At 52.2% G+C, this 17,656-nt stretch overlaps 1 protein-coding gene and 1 pseudogene across 6 annotated transcripts in view; both read left to right on the forward strand.

Annotated features, from left to right (window-relative positions):
- ARHGAP26 (Rho GTPase activating protein 26) overlaps positions 1-17,656 on the forward strand; it is a 2,045,367-nt gene that overhangs the window by 1,542,732 nt on the left and 484,979 nt on the right. The window lies entirely within an intron of this gene.
- On the forward strand, positions 7,269-12,644 carry LOC147703112 (28S ribosomal RNA; annotated as a pseudogene).

The raw sequence follows: 17,656 nt of genomic DNA on the forward strand, positions 1-17,656 counted from the left end.
TTCGCTGCCTTTTTGAGGTCATCCGAGGCTCCAGCAGCCTGGCTATCAGGAACAGTGTTCCTCCCGATCTTCTGACTTTTCAGCAGCAGCAGAAAACTTCTTTAGTGCACGATTAGTGGCACACAGGCCCAGTTGGGTGGAATGATCACCTTCTGGGCCTGTTAGCTTCCTGCATCCAGCTCACCGACAGTACCAGATGGCACATGCAAGCTTTGCAGTGGGACTCGAAGACACAGTGGGTCCAGCACCAAGGGAACAGGTCGAATTCCATCCATTTGTAGGAGGAACTGCATAAGATTTGCAGTGGTGGCTGCTCAATCGCAATTGGACCAGTGGCAAAACCCTCTCCCTACCTCACCTAGAGTGGTTTGTGGTGATTGACGTGTCGCTACTGGCTTGCGGAGGCCATTTGGCAGATTGGAGAACAGAGCTCTCCAGTAGAGACGTGCCTCCACAACAACTTGAAGAAACTGCAGGTGATTCAGTTGGCATTGAAGACCTTCCTGGCAACCGTTAAAGGGGGACAGATGCAGGTTCTTAAATACAGCACCACCGGCTTGTGATACTGCAACAAGTAGGGCAGGGTAGGGTCAGGGGTCTTATGCCAAAAGGTTCTGCACCTCTGAAGCTGGCTGTATCATCAGGGTATTTCACTGTTGGTGCACCACCTAGTGAGATCCTTAATCGCAGGGCAGACCAACTCAGTCTGAGATGCCTAGTGGATCATGAATGGTGCTTGCATCTGGAGTTGGTACAGGGAATTTTCCAACAGTGGGGAGAACCCTGGCTATATCAATTCACCTCTAAAAAGAATGTGCATGCCAGCACTTTTGCACGCTGGTGTTCTCAAGAAACCTCTCATGGAGTTGCATTTTGTTTAGAGGGGAGCATAACACTCCTGCCTTCCTGTGACTTACATCACCTCCCCGATTTCTAAAGATCATTAGGAATGACTGGTCCCAAGTCATCCTAGCAACATCATATTGGGCCAACAGTGAGTGTGGGACCAAAAATATGGGCCTGAGCATCTGCCTTCCAATTAGGCTTCCACTGCAGAAGAGCATCCTGTTTCAGCAGCAGGGACCAACCACATTTATTAAAATGATCAGTTGTGATGCATTTTTGTAACCACCAACACGCTTTGAAATGCAGTGTGGCAGTTGTTCCTTGCACCTACTCACCTTAAAGATTCTCTTTGTGTTGGGGATAAGATCCACAAGCCATGTGAGTGAACTTCAGGCCTTCTTGGTCCAGCCTCCTTATACCACCTCTTTCCCAGACACACTTGTGCTCAGGGCTCAACATGCATTGCTGTTGAAGGGTTGATGCCGTTTTACGTTGGACAAATCATTACTCTTCTGACCGTCTTTGCTCTGCTTCATCCCTTAAAGAGAAACTTCATCATTTAGACCCAAGAGAGGGCTCAGCTTTTACACTGATCGTACCAAAGAGCTTTGATTGGACGCTAAGCTCTTTGTACGGTTCTGTAGGGCAAAGAAAGGCACGGGGTGCAGAAACGGACTCTCTCTCAATGGTTAGTACTCTGCATTGAGCTCTGCTATGCATTGTTTAAAAGCAGCCTCCAGAAGGTCTATGGGCGCACCCCACCAGAGCCAATGCTGCTACCACCGCATTGGCACGCGGAGTGCCTGTCCTAGATATTTGTCTGTCAGTCATGTAGGCATCAGTGCACAAAGCACTGCTTCCTCAACATGTCAATAGAGACCAGCATTTTGCCCGCTCTGTCCTACAGGACGTTTTATTGTGAGCCGTTCTACAGACCGATCACCTTGGGAAGTACTACTTTGGTATCTATTCACAAGGTGAGAAATCTGCAGTTAGAATTCGCCATCAGAAGAACAAGCTTATGTTTGGTAACGCTCTTTTTGATGTATACTCCATCTAACCGCAGATTCCTCCATATTAGTTTGTTCAGATCATCAATAGGCACTCAGTCTGAGGACACAAATGGTTCCTGAAAGAAGCTGACATCAATGCACATGGTGGTACTTTTATGCGACTCGGTTAGTCCCTTACAGGGGGAATGGTACTGACGTGGTGTCAAATTGTGCCGCCTGCCATAATGCAGTTTCATTCTTTGAATTTTCTGGAACCAGTCTGGTACCTGTGTGTATTCACAAGGTGAGGAATCTGTGGTCAGATAGAGTATCCACCAGAAAGACCATTACTGGCGGTAAGTAACTTGTTTGTCTTTTCTTAACCTGTCCTAAATTTCTGTTATTTCCTTTGGCAATTGCCAGATTTCTGCGCCTCAGTCTGGGTGTTTGTTCAGTTACCTCTGTTCCTATTTCGGACATTTATTAATGGAGTCTGTCTGGGTGTCTTTTGAGGCCAAATCCGATTTCATGGATTCCACTTCATAGGAGCGTTCTGCCATTTTGGTATTGAACAAGCCCATTCTAGATCTGATTGCCTTCATGATTTTCTCCAGTGTGATCTCGGACAGGCAGCTTGTTTTACTTCCTCATATTTCTTCAGAAAAAAACAGGAATTGTATTGATGATTTAGACAGTGTCATAGTGGGTCGTAATGCTGTTTTTCTGGTCCACTATGGAGCATCTCCTATAGCCAGTGAAGCTTGCAACCTCTTCCACGCTTATAACCAGGATTGAGTGCACTGCTGTAGCGCAGGCTTTCCTAGATACTAATTGTCACTTCCAGTCCTCCAACAAATTATCATCCGCTTTAACACCAGCCACAGTAACTAGATCAGTAGGCATCAAGCTTCAAAGTTGCAGCACTCGTACCCAGATGGCGGTGTATATGCAATAATACCGTGTGAGCTTTATGAATGGCCTTAAAATCCTCATGTCATGGAGTTACATACCTAGCCGTTACTTAAGCCCTCAAACCTTGTAAGGCCTGTCCACCTATGTTGCTGAGCTCTGCAGCACCGTTCCTGCTGAGAACTGATTTGTTTTAAACGGAAGAGCAGAATCTCAGTACTGGGGGTTTCTTTGGATAAAATGACACCCAGTAATGTAATGTGTGTCACTGGGCCTGCACATACTCAAACCTTCCCTGACAGATAGACCCCTAGCTTCTCAATCAATTTAAAAATAGTCCCATAACAGGATTCAAAATTTGAATTATGTCATTGGGGGGTTAGGGTAAATAACCATAGCACTTTTTATTTTTCTAAAAACATTACTCTTATTTTTATTCATACAAAAGTTGTAGTCCAACACTAACATGTAATTTTTTGTTTAGGTCCTTGCTTTAATACTGTTAGGTTTTATTTTTCTCATATTTTGCTTCAGTTTTCAAATTCATTTCCACTCAAAAGGAAACTATAAATTCCAGGGCTCCAGGAGGTCAGGCGCCTCTGCGCCCTGGGTCCCCTCGTCACATGGTGTGCATGGGTTACCAGAAAGAGGGGTAGCTTTCCACCGACTCCCTTTTGGGCTGGCGGTTCTCAGTTGGGGACCAGATGGGCAGGGCCCGGACAACACCTTCCCACCGTCCGGGGCTCCCTCTTCCGGCCCGCTGGGTGGCAAAGTGCCCGGGACGGGCTTCATTGGTCCTGGGTAGTTTTACCCTTGGGCGTCCGGGCCCGAGAGCTCCTGCGGGCCTGAGGCCCAGCTGGGATCTCTGAGACCCGGGAAGCGGAGTCCCCGAGCCCTGCAAGGGCAGGCGGGACCACTACCGCAAAGATGGGCGGGCAGATGGGCGTCCTTCAGTCCCGGCCACCTAATCGGGCCTTTTCCCCTCGGCCACCTGGTCGCGAGCAATGCTTTCCAAAGGGGCGACCAGATGGCCGGGTTGCCCTGGAAGTCCCGGGAAGGGCTCATTTACCTCCCCGATCTCAGCCAGGTCTCCAGGAGTTCGGGCACGCCCTCACCTTGGGTCCCCTCAGTCTCGCCGTGTGCACGGGTTACCAGAAAAAGGGGTAGCTTTCCTCCGGATTACTAGGAGCAGGGTATGCCGGAACCCCACTGGGCTGGCGGTTCTCAGCCGGGGACCAGATAAGCTAGGTCCGGACAACACCTCCCCACTGTCCGGGGGCTCCGTCCTCAGGCCCGCGGCGTGGCAAAGTGCTCTGGGTGGGCTTCATTGGTCCTGAGCAGTTCTCCCCCGGGCATCAAGAGCTCCTGCTGGCATTTCTGTGCCTGAGGCCCAGCCAGGGTCTACGAGCCCCCGGGAAGCGGAGCCCCCGAGCCCTTCGAAGGGCAGGCGGGAGCCCTCCCACAAAGGCTCAGCGCAGGCAGATGGGCGTCCTTCAGGCCCGGCCATCTGGTCACGCCTTTCCCCTTGGCCATCTGGTTGCGTACAATGCTTCCCAATGAGGCGACCAGATGGCCGGGCTGCCCTGGAAGTCCTGATGAGGGCTCATTTGCCTCCCCGATCCCAGCAAGGGCTCCAGGAGGTCAGGCTCGTCCGCGTCTAGGGTCCCCTAAGTCTCACAGTGTGCATGGGTACCAGAAAGAGTGGTAGCTTTCCTCCGGATTACTAGTTACAGGGTACTCCGGAGTCTCCCCCTGCTTGGCTGAGTTCAGGGGCTCCCAGAGGCCCAGGGGACGGCCTCCCCACCCCGGGCTCCGGGCTCCGTCCTCGGTCCTGCCGCATGGCAGTGTGCTCCAGACCTGGGCCCCCGCCTGCCGCTCTGCCAAAGGCCCAAGATGGGGTTCCGTAATGCCCTGGGAGCCTCCCCCTGCTTGGCTGGGTTCAATGGCTCCGACCGCGGACCCTGAGGTCACTGGGGAGGGCGGCCTCCCCATCCCGGGCTCCGTCCTCAGTCCTGCCGCTTGGCAGGGTGCCCGGGCCGGGGTCCCGCGGGCCCATGGTGGCTTCCCCTGCGCCTCTGGGCCTGGGAGCCCCGGCAGGGTCCAGGCATTCTGCTGGGTCAGGTGCTCCAACCCTGGACCCCATCCCCTAGCCTGCCGCTCTGCCAAGGACCCAGGACAGGGATCCGTCGGTCCCGTGCAGGCCTCCCCGCTTCGCCTACGTGTGTGTCCGCCGGGCTTGGGTCGGAGGGCCCGTCGGCTCCCCCTCGCATCCCCATGGCTGAGGCCCAGGTGGGGCCCCGGGCCTCCTGCCCCCCCATGCCCTGTTGCCCACTCACTCTTTCGTTGGAGCACAGAGTGACCAGATGGCTTCCCCTTTGAGCCCGAATATCTGGTCGCACCTATCCCCTCGGCCATCTGGTCGCACCTATCCCCTCGGCCATCTGCTCGCACCTATCCCCTCTGCCATCTGCTCGCACCTATCCCCTCGGCAATTTGGTCGCTCCTATCCCCTCTACCACCTGGTCGCACAGTATACTTTCCTATGGGTGACCAGATGGCCAGGCTTCCCTGGAAGTCCCGATAAGGGCTCATTTGCCTCCCCGATCCCAGTAAGGGCTCCAGGAGGCTGAGCACATTCGCTCCTTGGGTCCCCTCGATCACCTTGTATGCATGGATTACAAGAAAGGGGGTAATTTTCCTCCAGATTACTAGGGTGTGCGTTAGTCAGACCTCTGTGAGGTCCGATGATTCTGAGACTGGGGGAAGGCAGAACCTGGGCCTGGCCGCTGGGGCGGCCCTGGTACACACCTGCTCCCAGCCCCTTTCCGGTGGTCCTTTCCTCCGAGCCTGCTCAGTCAGATCTCTGTGAGGTCTTCGTAATTCTGAGACAGGGGAAGGCTTAACCCGGGCATACCCCCGGGGTCCCCAGAGACCGGGTCCCCACCTGCCTCTCAGCCCCTTACTGATGGCCCTTTCCTCCGAGCCTTCTCACCCTGGGAGCAGGCAGGGATGTGAAGTCGGCATCCCCCCGCGCCGGGCGGCCTGCCAGGGGAGGCCCCGGCCGTACTCCGATCGATTGGGCACTCTCTGCTTGTGCAGCCTCGGCTGTTGTTTCAAGCAAGGAGCTTCCACCCCGCATGGACCGTCCAACTCGAGGGCCTGCTGCCTGGCGGGAGTCTCTTCAAACTACTCAGCAGAGCGAAGGTCGAGCGGCCCCGGCAGCTCGTGCCCCCCCAGTGGTCTGACCTGAGCGGAAGGGGTCGGATGGCGCCTGGCACTCGGATCCTGCTGCCCGGCAGGTCCGTAGGCCTTGTGCGCCAAGCCATCACCCCTCTCCGCCCAGCACACTTCCACAGCAGCTCGGAGTCTCGCTCAGGCTGTGCCTCGGCCTGCCTCTGCCTTCTGGGGGAGACGGCTAGGTCTACCGGTGCCCATGCGACCGCACCTCTCCACCCCTCCAGCAAGCCCTCCCGCCCAGGCATGCAGGATCCTTCCACTAGCAGGCTCCCAAGTGGGAGGGGGACACGTAGGTTGCAGGTCGGGGAGATGGGCACACAGCTTCCGAACCCACCCCATCAGCAGGTGTAGCTACCTGGTTGATCCTGCCAGTATCATATGCTTGTCTCAAAGATTAAGCCATGCTTGTGCAAGTAAACACGGCCTGTACAGTGAAACTGTGAATGGCTCATTAAATCAATTATGGTTTCTTTGATCGCTCTATCTGTTACTTGGATAACTGGTAATTCTGGAGCTTATACATGCCGATGAGTGCTGACCTCCCGGGATGCGTGCATTTATCAGACCAAGAACAATCCAGGCTCGCCTGGCCGCTTTTGGTGACTCTAGATAACCTCGAGTCAATCGCACGTCCCTGTGACTGTGACGATTCATTTGAAATGTCTGGCCGATCAACTTTCAATGGTAATTTCTGTGCCTACCATGGTGACCACGGGTAACAGGGAATAAGCGTTCAATTTCGGAGAGGGAGATTGAGAAACTGCTACCACATCCAAGGAAGTTAGCAGGCGTGCAAATTATCCACTCCAGACTCATGGAGGTAGTGACGTAAAATAACAATTCAAGACTCTTTTGAGACACTATAATTGGAATGAGTACACTTTAAATCCTTTAACCAGGATCCATATGAGGCCAAGTCTGGTGCCAGCAGCCGCGGTAATTCCAGTTCCAATTGCGTATATTAAAGTTGCTGCAGTTAAAAAGCTTGTAGTTGGATCTTTGGATCGAGCCGGCGGTCCGCCGCCAGGCGAGCTATCACCTGTCCCAGCCCCTGCCTCTCGGCGCCCCCTTGATCCTCTTGAATGAGTGTCCTGGGGTCCGGAGCGTTTACTTTGAAAAAATTAGTGTGTTTAAAGCAGGCCGGTCGCCTGAATACCTCAGCTAGGAATAATGGAATAGGACTCTGGTTTTATTTTGTTGGTTTTCATAACTGGGGCCATGATTAAGAGGGACGGCCGGGGGCATTTGTAGTGTGCCGCTAGAGGTGAAATTCTTGGACCGGCGCAAGATTAATCAAAGCGAAAGCATTTGCCAAAAATGTTTTCATTAATCAAAAACGAAAGTCGGAGTTTCGAAGACTATCTGATACCGTCGTAGTTCTGACCATAAACAATGCTGACTAGCGATCCGGCGGCGGTATTCCCATGACCCGCCGAGCAGCTTCCGGGAAACCAAAGCCTGCTGCCGGGACCCCAAGCCTCTGCTTGGGACTTCTCAGTCGGGTTGCTTGGGAATGCAGTACAAAGCCGGTGGTAAACTCCATCTAAGGCTAAATACGGGTGTGAGACCTATAGCCAACAAGTAACCGTAAGGGAAAGTTGAAAAGAACTTTGAAGAGAGAGTTTAAGAGGGCGTGAAACCGCCGAGATGTATACGGGTGGGGTGCGTGCAGTCCACCCAGAGGATTCAACACAGTGGGAGGTCGGTGGCCCAGGAGTTCTGGATATCCTCCGCGGGACCGGCACCCGTTCCCTACCCGGCCCCCGCAGGGCGCATTCCCTTCGCGGCAGTGTCGTGGCAGGGTCGGGTGGGAAGGCTTCTGGGTGGCAGATTGCACTCCACTCCGGCAGAGGGTGTTACAGCCCCACTGGCAGCTACGCTGGGGCAGCGGGAGATTCAACTGTCTCCGCTCCCTCCCCCGGGCACCCGCTCTAGGCTGCCCCTCTGGGCACGCTGGGGCGGGGAAGGGGGGACGTAACCCCCTGCTCCCGTCCCCCCTTCGACTGGGGCGGACTGTGCTCAGTGCACCTTCACTGTGTCGCGCCGCCTGGCGGGTAGGCCCACTCCGGGCCCCAGGGGTCTGCGGCGATGTCGGTTACCAACCACTCTTAAAACACTGACTAAGGAGTCCAACACATGCTGAGTCGGAGGGCCAAGCGAAACCCTGTGGTGCAATAAAGGTGAGAGCTGCTGAGGTGGGATCCCTCCGCGCTTCCAGCGGTGGGCGCACCACCACCAGTCTTGCCCGCTCCGTCAAGGAGGTGGAGCATGAGCGTGCGTGATAGGACCCGAAAGATGGTGAACTATGCCTTAGCAGGGCGAATCCAGAGGAAACTCTGCCGGAGGTCCGTAGCGTTCCTGACGTGCAAATCGGTCGTTTGACCTTTGTATAGGGGCGAAAGACTAATCGAACCATCTAGTAGCTGGTTCCCTTCAAAGTTTCCCTCAGGATAGCTGGAGCTCGTAGCCCCCAGCTTTATCTGGTAAAGTGAAATATTAGAGGTCTTGGGGCTGATACAATCTCACCCTATTCTCAAACTTTAAATGGGTAAGCAGCCCGGATCGCTGGCGTGGAGCCGTGCATGGAATGCAAGTGCATAGTGGGCCACTTTTGGCAAGCAGAACTGGTCCTGCGGGATGAACCGAACGCCGGGTTAAGGCGCCCAATGCTGACGCTCATCAGACCCCCGAAAAGGTGTTGGTTGATATAGACAGCAGGACGGTGGCCATTGAAGTCTGAATCCGCTAAGGAGTGTGTAACAGCTCACCTGCTAAATCAACTAGCCCTGAAAATTTATAGCGCTGGAGCGTCTGCCCTTACCCGGCCGGCACTGAGAGCTGCGGGGGCTCAGCCACGACGAATAGGAAGGCTGCTGCGGTGCACACGAAAGCCCAGGGCGAGCACCCGGGTGGAGCCGCCGCAGGTGCAGATCTTGGTGGTAGTAGCAAATAGTCAAACTATAACTTTAAAGGCCGAAGAGGAGAAGGGTTCCATGTGAACAGCAGTTGAACATGGGTCAGTCGGTCCTAAGAGATGGGCGAGCACAGTTCGTAAGGGACGGGTGATTGCCTCCGTTGCCCTCAGCCACTCGAAAAGGAGTCTGGTAACACAAACGATCCCGGAGAAGCCGACGGGAGCCCTGGGGAGAGTTCTTTTCTCTTTGTGAAGGACAGGGTACCTTGGAATATGTTCACTCGAGAGAGGGGCCCGAGTCTTGGAAAGTGTTGCAGTTCTGGGGACGTCCGGGGAGTTCTCGCTGGTCGTTGAAAATCTGGGGGAGATGGTGTAAATCTCGCGCCGGGCTGTACCCATATCAGCAGCAGGTCTCCAAGGTGAACAGCCTCTGGCATGTTGGAACAATGTAGGTAAGGGAAGTCAGCAAGTCAGATCCATAACTTCAGGATAAGGATTGGTTTGAAGGGCTGGGTCGGTCGGGCTGGGGCGCGAAGCGAGCCGGGCCCTTCCTGTGGATTGCCCCAGCTGCGGTGGTGGTCTCTCCCCGTGCCACCTCCCGAGGGCCGCGGGCCGGCGTTCTGCCTCAGCCGGCACCTAGCAGCTGACTTAGAACTGGTGCGGACCCGGGGAATCCGACTGTTAAATTAAAACAAAGCATCGCAAAGGTACACGGCGGGTGTTAACGCGATGTGATTTCTGCCCAGTGCTCTGTATGTCAACGTGAAGAAATTCAATGAAGCGCAAGTTAACGGCAGGAGTAACTATGACTCTCTTAAGGTCCTATATTCTAAAAGATCATTTGGGGGCCTCAGTATACCAAAACTATGTACACAAATTGGTCTCAAAGTTAATAGTTTATTGTATCTCAGGACCACTCCAGACCTGTACATAGCTCATTCATTCATGTATGCAGGAGAAGATATGAATGAAAAAATGGATGTACGACATTACAACGCATGCTTTTACATCGCATGCTTTTACATCACGGTTTTTACAACGCATACCATTACAACGCATAATGCTTTGGGGCGCTGGATAGTGAATAGTTTAATTTACTATTCCAACTCCAGTCCCCGTGGATAGTAGGGAAGGTGTTGGACAGTAAATTAAACCTATTCCCTATCCTAGAGCGCCCTTCAGCGCAATGCGTTTTAATGGTTTGCGTTGTAAAAGTTGCGTCGTAAAGGCACTGCGTGGTAAAAGTTGCGTTGTAACGGATGTTTCCCTGAAACAATTGATAACATCATTAAAACACACAAACTCAACATTTTAGATACTAGGTTTTTGAACTATGATTTGAATTGGTTAGCAACCTATGATTGGAAAAAAGAAGAGTTTGAGAAATGGGCAAATCTCCCCGTCCAAGGTGATGGTATAAAATACTTAGCAAGTAATCCAACCTCAAACTTCAGGATCAGCAAGCATAACAAAATGAAAGAAAACCAGTACATAGCTGCACTGATGTTAAGAGCAAATGTTTTATATACTAGAGAAACCATCACTAGGGGAAGAAATCGTGCATTTGCTACATGTCTGTATTGTAATGATGTTTGCGAAACAATTTCACATATTTCAGGCGCATGTCCTAAAACTAAGGACATTAGGATAAAAAGACATAACAAAATTTTGGAATTGCTCATTGATAGAGCAAAAAGGTGTGGTTGGATGGCATATAGGGATCCTCATGTTAAGAACAATCAAGAAGAACTACAAAAACCAGATGTAGTGTTTAAAAAAAATGGTACAACTGTAGTGATTGATGTTTCAATTCGTTATGAAAACTCTCAGAATTCCCTTGAATTAGCGTTTGAGAGTAAAGTGAACTACTATCAGGATCTATCACAGCAAATCAAAGATCTCTCAAAAAGCAACACTGTAACATTTCATGGCTTTATCGTTGGATGTCGTAGTATTGGGCCTCAATGTAAGGATGTTGTTCTGGCTGAAAATGTCATTGCCATTCAAGAAAAATGTTTGCCTAACTACTTTAATGGACACTCTTAAAATGTGCCAGTATTCATGGACAATTGAGTATCAAGCTTATACTGAGATGTACACTTTCTTACAGCACACATCACCCTTATCAAGCATATTGTTTTAACATATATGTTTATAGTTGACACAAGATTTAGTATAGATGTGAATTTTGTAGATGTGAATTTTTTAGATGTGTGTTTTTTAGTTAGATGTGCAATTTGTAGATGTGTATTTTTTATAAATGTGTGCTTATAATAATTTAGATATAGTTGTGTGCATCATACTTATTGAAATGTCTTGAATGATGAATAGGTCTCAAATAGTTGCATACACATAATTATCACACATTGATTATTGATGTCCTATTAATCATATTTTAATTTCTCAGGACTGTTCATAGACCATTTTAAAATTGTTGAAATAGTACTGCAGGGTGTGCTATCTCTGGCCTATACGTGATCCCAGTTCCAGTGAGGACAGGTTTCAGTGTGGCTGTACTCCGGAGCGAAAGAATGTTGTATTGTTGGAAGCTAAACCAAATTGACGTTGATGGGCAGCATAATAACTCCGAATGAGCCACTGCGAGGTGGTACTGAAATAGCCAAATGCCTAGTCATCTAATTTGTGATGCGCATGAATGGATGAACGAGATTCCCACTATCCCTACTTACTATTTAGCAAAACCACAGCCAAGGGAACGGGCTTGGCAGAATCAGCGGGGGGAAGATGTTCCCGTTGAGGTTGACTCTAGTCTGGCACTGTGAAGAGACATGAGAGGTGTTGGATAAGTGGAAGGCCCTCAGGCCGCCTGTCAAATACCACTACTCTTATAGTATTTTTACTTAACCGGTGAGGCGGGGGGCGAGCCCCATGGGGCATTGGCGTCTGGCTCCAAGCGCCTGCTGGTTGCAACATGCTCTGTGGACAGTGGCAGGTGGGGAGTTTGAATGGGGTGGTACACCTGTCAAATCATAGCGCAGGCGTCCTTAGGCGAGCTCAGGGAGGACAGAAACCTCCCATGGAGCAGAAGGGCAAAATCTCGCCGGATCTCGATTTTCAGTATGAATATAGACCGTTACAGCGGGGCCTCGCGATCCTTCTGACTTTTTGGGTTATAAGCAGGAGATGTCAGAAAATGTACCTCAGGGAAAACTGGCTTGTGGCGGGCAAGTGTTCATAGTGACGTCGGATTTTGATCCTTCGATGTCTGCTCTTCCTATCATTGTGAAGCAGAATTCACCAAGCGCTGGATTATTCACCCACTAATGGAGAACATGAGCTGGGTTTAGACCATTGTGAGACAGGTTAGTTTTAATTGGTTGTTGCAATAGTAATCCTGCTCAATACTAGAGGAACCACAGGTTCAGAAATTTGGTGTATGTGCTTGGCTGAGGAGCCAATGGGGCGAAGCTACCATCTGTGGGATTATGACCGAACGCCTCTAAGTCAGAATCCCCCCTAAGCCGTAACGATACCGCAGTGCCGTGGAACCTCGGTTGGCCTTGGTTAGCCAGCCTCTCTCAGGGGGGGGGTAGGTGCGTAGAGCCGCTCGCTTGGGAACCGGAGCGCGGACAGAAGGGATTTGCCTCCATCGCCCTTAGTGCACCGCATGTTTGTGGTGCTAAATCATTCGTAGATTACCTAATGTGAGGTCCGGGTCTCGTAAGTAGCAGAGCTGCTACCTCGCTGCGATCTATTGAAAGTCATTCTCTGAGCCAAGCTTTTGTCTTAAAGTTTGTTCACACCTGCGGATGCCCTCCTCTACCACACCCAGGGGTGGGTTCCTCGGACGGCGGGAGGGATGCTGAGGGGGAGGCAGTCGGGGGAGGCAGTCTCCACCATGTGCCCTCCGGCATGGGGGCGTCCCCCTCCTATCCCTGCACCTTCCCCCTCCTATCCCTGCGCCACCGGGTGCGGGGATGTGGGCCACCATTCCTTGCGGGTCAGCAGGGTGACCAGATGGCCTAGGCCAGCCGGGCCCCCTCTTCCCCATGCTCCAAAACAAGTTGAGCAGGGAGGTGAGCAGCCCCGGGGAAGTAGCCTCCCGAGCAGCGGCCTTGGAGCGCCTGGCCTCCCTCGTCGTCGGACAAGCAAGGGTAACTGGGTCTGGCTGCCTGGCATGCGCAACCAGATGGCCCTGCGAACCGGGCAATCAGATGGCCCTGCGGGCCGGGCGACCAGATGGCTCTGCAGGCCGGGCGTCCTGATGACCCTGCGGGCTGGATGACCAGATGGCCCTGCGGGCTGGGTGACTCCAAATTTTGTCCAATAGTTGAAAAAAATTGGCTTCCCGGGCAGGCTGGCGGGGAGAGGACGTGGCCTGGGCTTAACCCTCTTTGGTTCCAGCTGAGAGTCCGGGCGCTGTGGACGCGGGTCTACCGGGGCCTGGGGTGGCTCTCCCTGGCCTGGCCAGGGCTCAGAAGCTCTGACCGGGCCCAGGGTTTGAGCTCCGTCCAGCGGGCCCCAGGGTGCGGGAGCCCCTCATCCTGCAAGCCAGTCAGGGTTCCGGGTGCTGGAGACTGTGGCCCGTGGAGGCTCTCCCCGTCTTGGCTAGGGTTCGGAAGCTGGGACGGGCCCTTGGCTTGAACTCAGCCTGGGGGTCCTGCAATCCAGCTGAGGGTCCTGGCGCTGGGGAGGGGGGTTCCATCGGCGCCTGGGGAGGCTCTCCCCAGCCTGGCTAGGGTTCGGAAGCTGGGACCGGGCCCAGGGCTTGAGCTCCGTTCGGCGGGCCCCGGAGGCCCCCGTCCTGCAAGCCAGCAGAGGGTCCGGGCTCTGGGGACGGGCGTCCATCGGGGCCTGGGGAGGCTCTACCTGGCCTGGCTTGTGTTCAGAAGCTGAGCCCTCGAGCCCGCCAAGGGAAGGCGGTATCCCTTCCGTTAAGGCGCCGGTTGGGAAGATGTGAGCGGGCGAGTGAATTTGTTGAGCCCTAAATATTCATCCTTCTTTCCGGACAAGCTGGGCCTCCAAACAAGAGGCATTCCTACCAAAGGTAGTGAAGCCTTTCCACAAAGGGAAACCCATCACTTGCCTGCTTTTTATGCTCTGGATCATCCCTCTTTGGAGGAAGAGTTGCTCCATTGTCTTGGCCTTTAGAGGACTGCCAGTTTTTTCATCAATCAGACCCGAATTTACCAGTTAGACAATCAACTTTTTAGGGCTTCTTGGGCCGTAATAAAGGGGAAATTGGTGCAAAAGGAGCTATTGCCTACTGGATAGCTCTTTGCATTACGATCTGCTATGGGTTAGCCAAGAAGCAAAGAGAAGACTTGGGTGTTCATTCCACTAGAGCAAATGATGCTACCACTGCATTGATACATGGTATTCCAGTCTCGGACATCTGCCAGGCTGCTACGTGGGCATCTCTTTACATGTTTACAAAGCACTGCTGCCTCAAACTGTTGCAAGCAAATGTCTGTGGCAGACCCCCATCAGGTGTGACTTGTGCTTGGGGTCGAGCTACGATGCCATGGCCTGGGGAGACTGTGCAACGATGTACCCGAATACCATCAGGAAGCGAGAGGTGAGAGCGCAGCACACGACAGGGCTGCCCAATCTCCCCTCTACTGTTCACCCTAGCCATTGAGCCATTAGCCGGACGAAGGAAGAATGGGGCATCCCCTTGGGAGATGTCTCGCATGCAGCCTCTCTATATGCAGATGACCTGCTAATATCTCTTCGGGGTGTCAGGTTACCGTGCGACACAATAGATAGTGCTACTAGAATCGGGCCTTTGAGTTAACTGGGAGAAGTTGTGCCTGTACCCCTTCGCTGAGACAACTCCTGACCCAATGTTGATTAATAACACACAGGTACGCTGACAGCAGACAGCGTTCTGATACCTTGGAATCCGAATTTACCGAGAACCAATGGATCTATTGGAGGAAAACCTCACACGCGCTATCACGGCAGTTAGGTCGCAAATGACATTTTGGCGCATCCTTCCATTAGCTACCATGGGCCGCATTGCGCTCCTGAAAATGGTGGTACTCCCAAGACCCCTTTACCACTTCAGAAACCTACCCTTTTCTGTCAAGCCAGCATTTTTTCATATGTTTGAGCGAGATATGCAGCAGTTTATCAGTCATGAAACGCGTAGCACTAGCCAAACTATATCTCCCAACTAACCGTGGTGGCCTAGCTCTGCCCAATATGAAGCATTATTACCTGGCAGCACAACTGCAATGGGTGGCCAGGTGCATGGGAGGCCTACATCTTGCTGACAGCGCTACGTAGAAGCCGGGCTGTACCCACCACCAAATAGTAACACTATTTCATCCCGGAAGGGTAGGTAGACCACATGCCCAGCTACTGGCAAAAGTAGCTTACACCTGTTTCCGCCGTTGACTAAGACTCAGGAAAACAGTCACCCATAGGCACCTTCCCTACCAGTACTTGGGACGCCAGCTGAACTCTCTTTTCCGACCTCGCTTCTGGCACAATGACCCATGTAGGTAGACGCCGATATCGACTTCACCACCTGAGTCAACGCAAGTCTGACTTCATTTAAGGTCACCCGAAAATCCAACAGTGAAGACACTCCACCCTGCCCCCTTTGATTTTTTGCTTCCTCGACCCTCTGCAGGGCCATCAACACTCTAGCCATTTCTTTTTCTGAGGTGATTTAGACAGTGCTTAGGACCCAGGTGAGGAGTTCGCTCAGCCTTAGCAAAATAGAATAGGTAAGAAGACTTACAAGAGGCTAGTGACCTTGATTCCTCCCCTGAGACGGCACATGCTTTTTACCCCCTGGTACAGCCACAGAAGAATCTGCTTTCTGCATCATGGTAATGCTTCCTCTGAACCTCTGATGCCCTTTAATATGGCACTGACAGACACCTTATTTGCTTGGACCAAACCGGTCAGTGGTTAGATTGTCAGACAACATTGCCATGCTCTATCGGACCCGGCTTTCCTTTCTCAGTACCCCTAATCAGATTTCCACAAGTTGTTCCAACCCCAGTACTTTTCCATCTACTCCCCCTGACAGGGAATCTGCAGGAGTAAAAGTGTTCAGAAATGTGACTTATCTTCCACCAGCCCGGCCCCCCGTTCCATTAAAGCCAGATGTTTGTTGGGCCATTATTTGTACACCCTTAGTACTCAGTAGCACAAGTCCACCCTGGTCTGCCTGACGATCTTTGGCCTATTCTGTCTCAGGCAATTCACGATGGTCATGGTGTGGCCAAATTCACAATTTGTTGTGGCTTGGACTCCACCAATCTCATTGGGCGGGCTATTGGCCTTGGCCAGACTGTTGACATTCGCCATCATGCGTGGCTGCCCTTGACTGGGTTCTCCAGAATGTCCAGTCCTCCCTGATGGGCATGTGCTTTGACAGGAAATTGCCTATTCAGGGACAAGACTGACACTGTTCTCAAGCGGGTTAAGTTGAGTAGAGCTATGGCTCACTCCCTGGGCCTCTCCGCCCCATCTTGCCTACTAGAGCAGTTCCACCATTCCTTTCAAGGCGTTGGCTGAGGCACGCCATACCTTCAGTTTATGCACCCACTGCATTGGACCCAGCAGTTTTGTAGTCATGGCTGATGTGCCCACCACCCTCATGGCCATGGTCAGTGAGCTACCAAGTCCACTGACAACCCCCACAGCCCCACCTGCCAAGACTTTAGCGTATTCTTTCTAGGGCACAGCTACTAGTGGGAGGCAGAATCCACCTTCAACTCGGACAACTGGTTCCTGCAGATCATCCGCAATGGATACGCTCCCCTTTTCTCCACCAAAACATCCCTTGTCCTTCCCCCTCAAACCCACCCTCAATGACTGATGGAGAGCCATCTCTATATTTTGTCACAGGAAGTTCAAACCCTTATGGCCAAAAGGACTATCAGGAGGGTGCTAGCAACAGAAATAGGATGTGGTTATTATTACTGCTACATTCTGGTGCCCACGTAGGACCCAGGCATTTGTCAAGTTTTAGATCTGCACCCTCTCAGCACATTTCTCCAAAAGATGAAATTGGAAATGCTCATGTTTAGATCTGCACACACTCAACGCCTTTCTCCCAAAGAAGAAACTAAAAGTGCTCATCCTAGCCCAGATCTTGGCTACTCTCTACCCTGGATGTTAGCATTGCCCCTGCAGCCCGTCTATTTTCATATACCTGTCATGCCGGCCCATCAGCTCTACCTGTAGTTCGAGGTGGGAAGGGGCATTTTCAGTTTTAGGTGCTCCCCTTTGGTCCCACCAATGACCCTTAAATGTTCATGATTGGTGGCAAAACACCATCGGCGGTTAGTGGTGCCAGTGTTCCCCCTACCTCTGACTGTCTGTTGAAGTGGACTTACCCCAGGCGCACCACCTCTGGACTACGGCGAACCTCCTGCCATCTTTGGGGTTCACTCAGCGTGCCACAATCACACCTCACTCCTTTTTCAGATGCACCCCTTCATCTGAGCCATTCTGGACTTGTTTTGGTTTCGTGGCTTTCTTCTAGTAAAGAGTCCCTGGCATTCGGGCCGTGATCCTAATCTTCCAGCCTTGGTCCTGAATTTCAGTGAGTTTGACTCTGAGGCTCCTGGAACAGATGGCCTCTTGCATCCTGCTGCTCAAGCACGCCAGGTGAATATGTGGACTCTGCAGTGAGATCTGAAGTAACAATAGGCCCAACATCAAGGGGACCTCACAGAAAAGGTTCACATTTCAAAGTAGACTGCAATAAAATTTGCAGTGGTGGTTGCTGGTCCACGACTGGGTCAGTGCCAGACCCCTCTCCCTTCACCAC

Source organism: Lissotriton vulgaris, chromosome 7 (assembly GCF_964263255.1).
Source record: "Lissotriton vulgaris chromosome 7, aLisVul1.2, whole genome shotgun sequence".
Lineage (NCBI taxonomy): Eukaryota > Metazoa > Chordata > Amphibia > Caudata > Salamandridae > Lissotriton > Lissotriton vulgaris.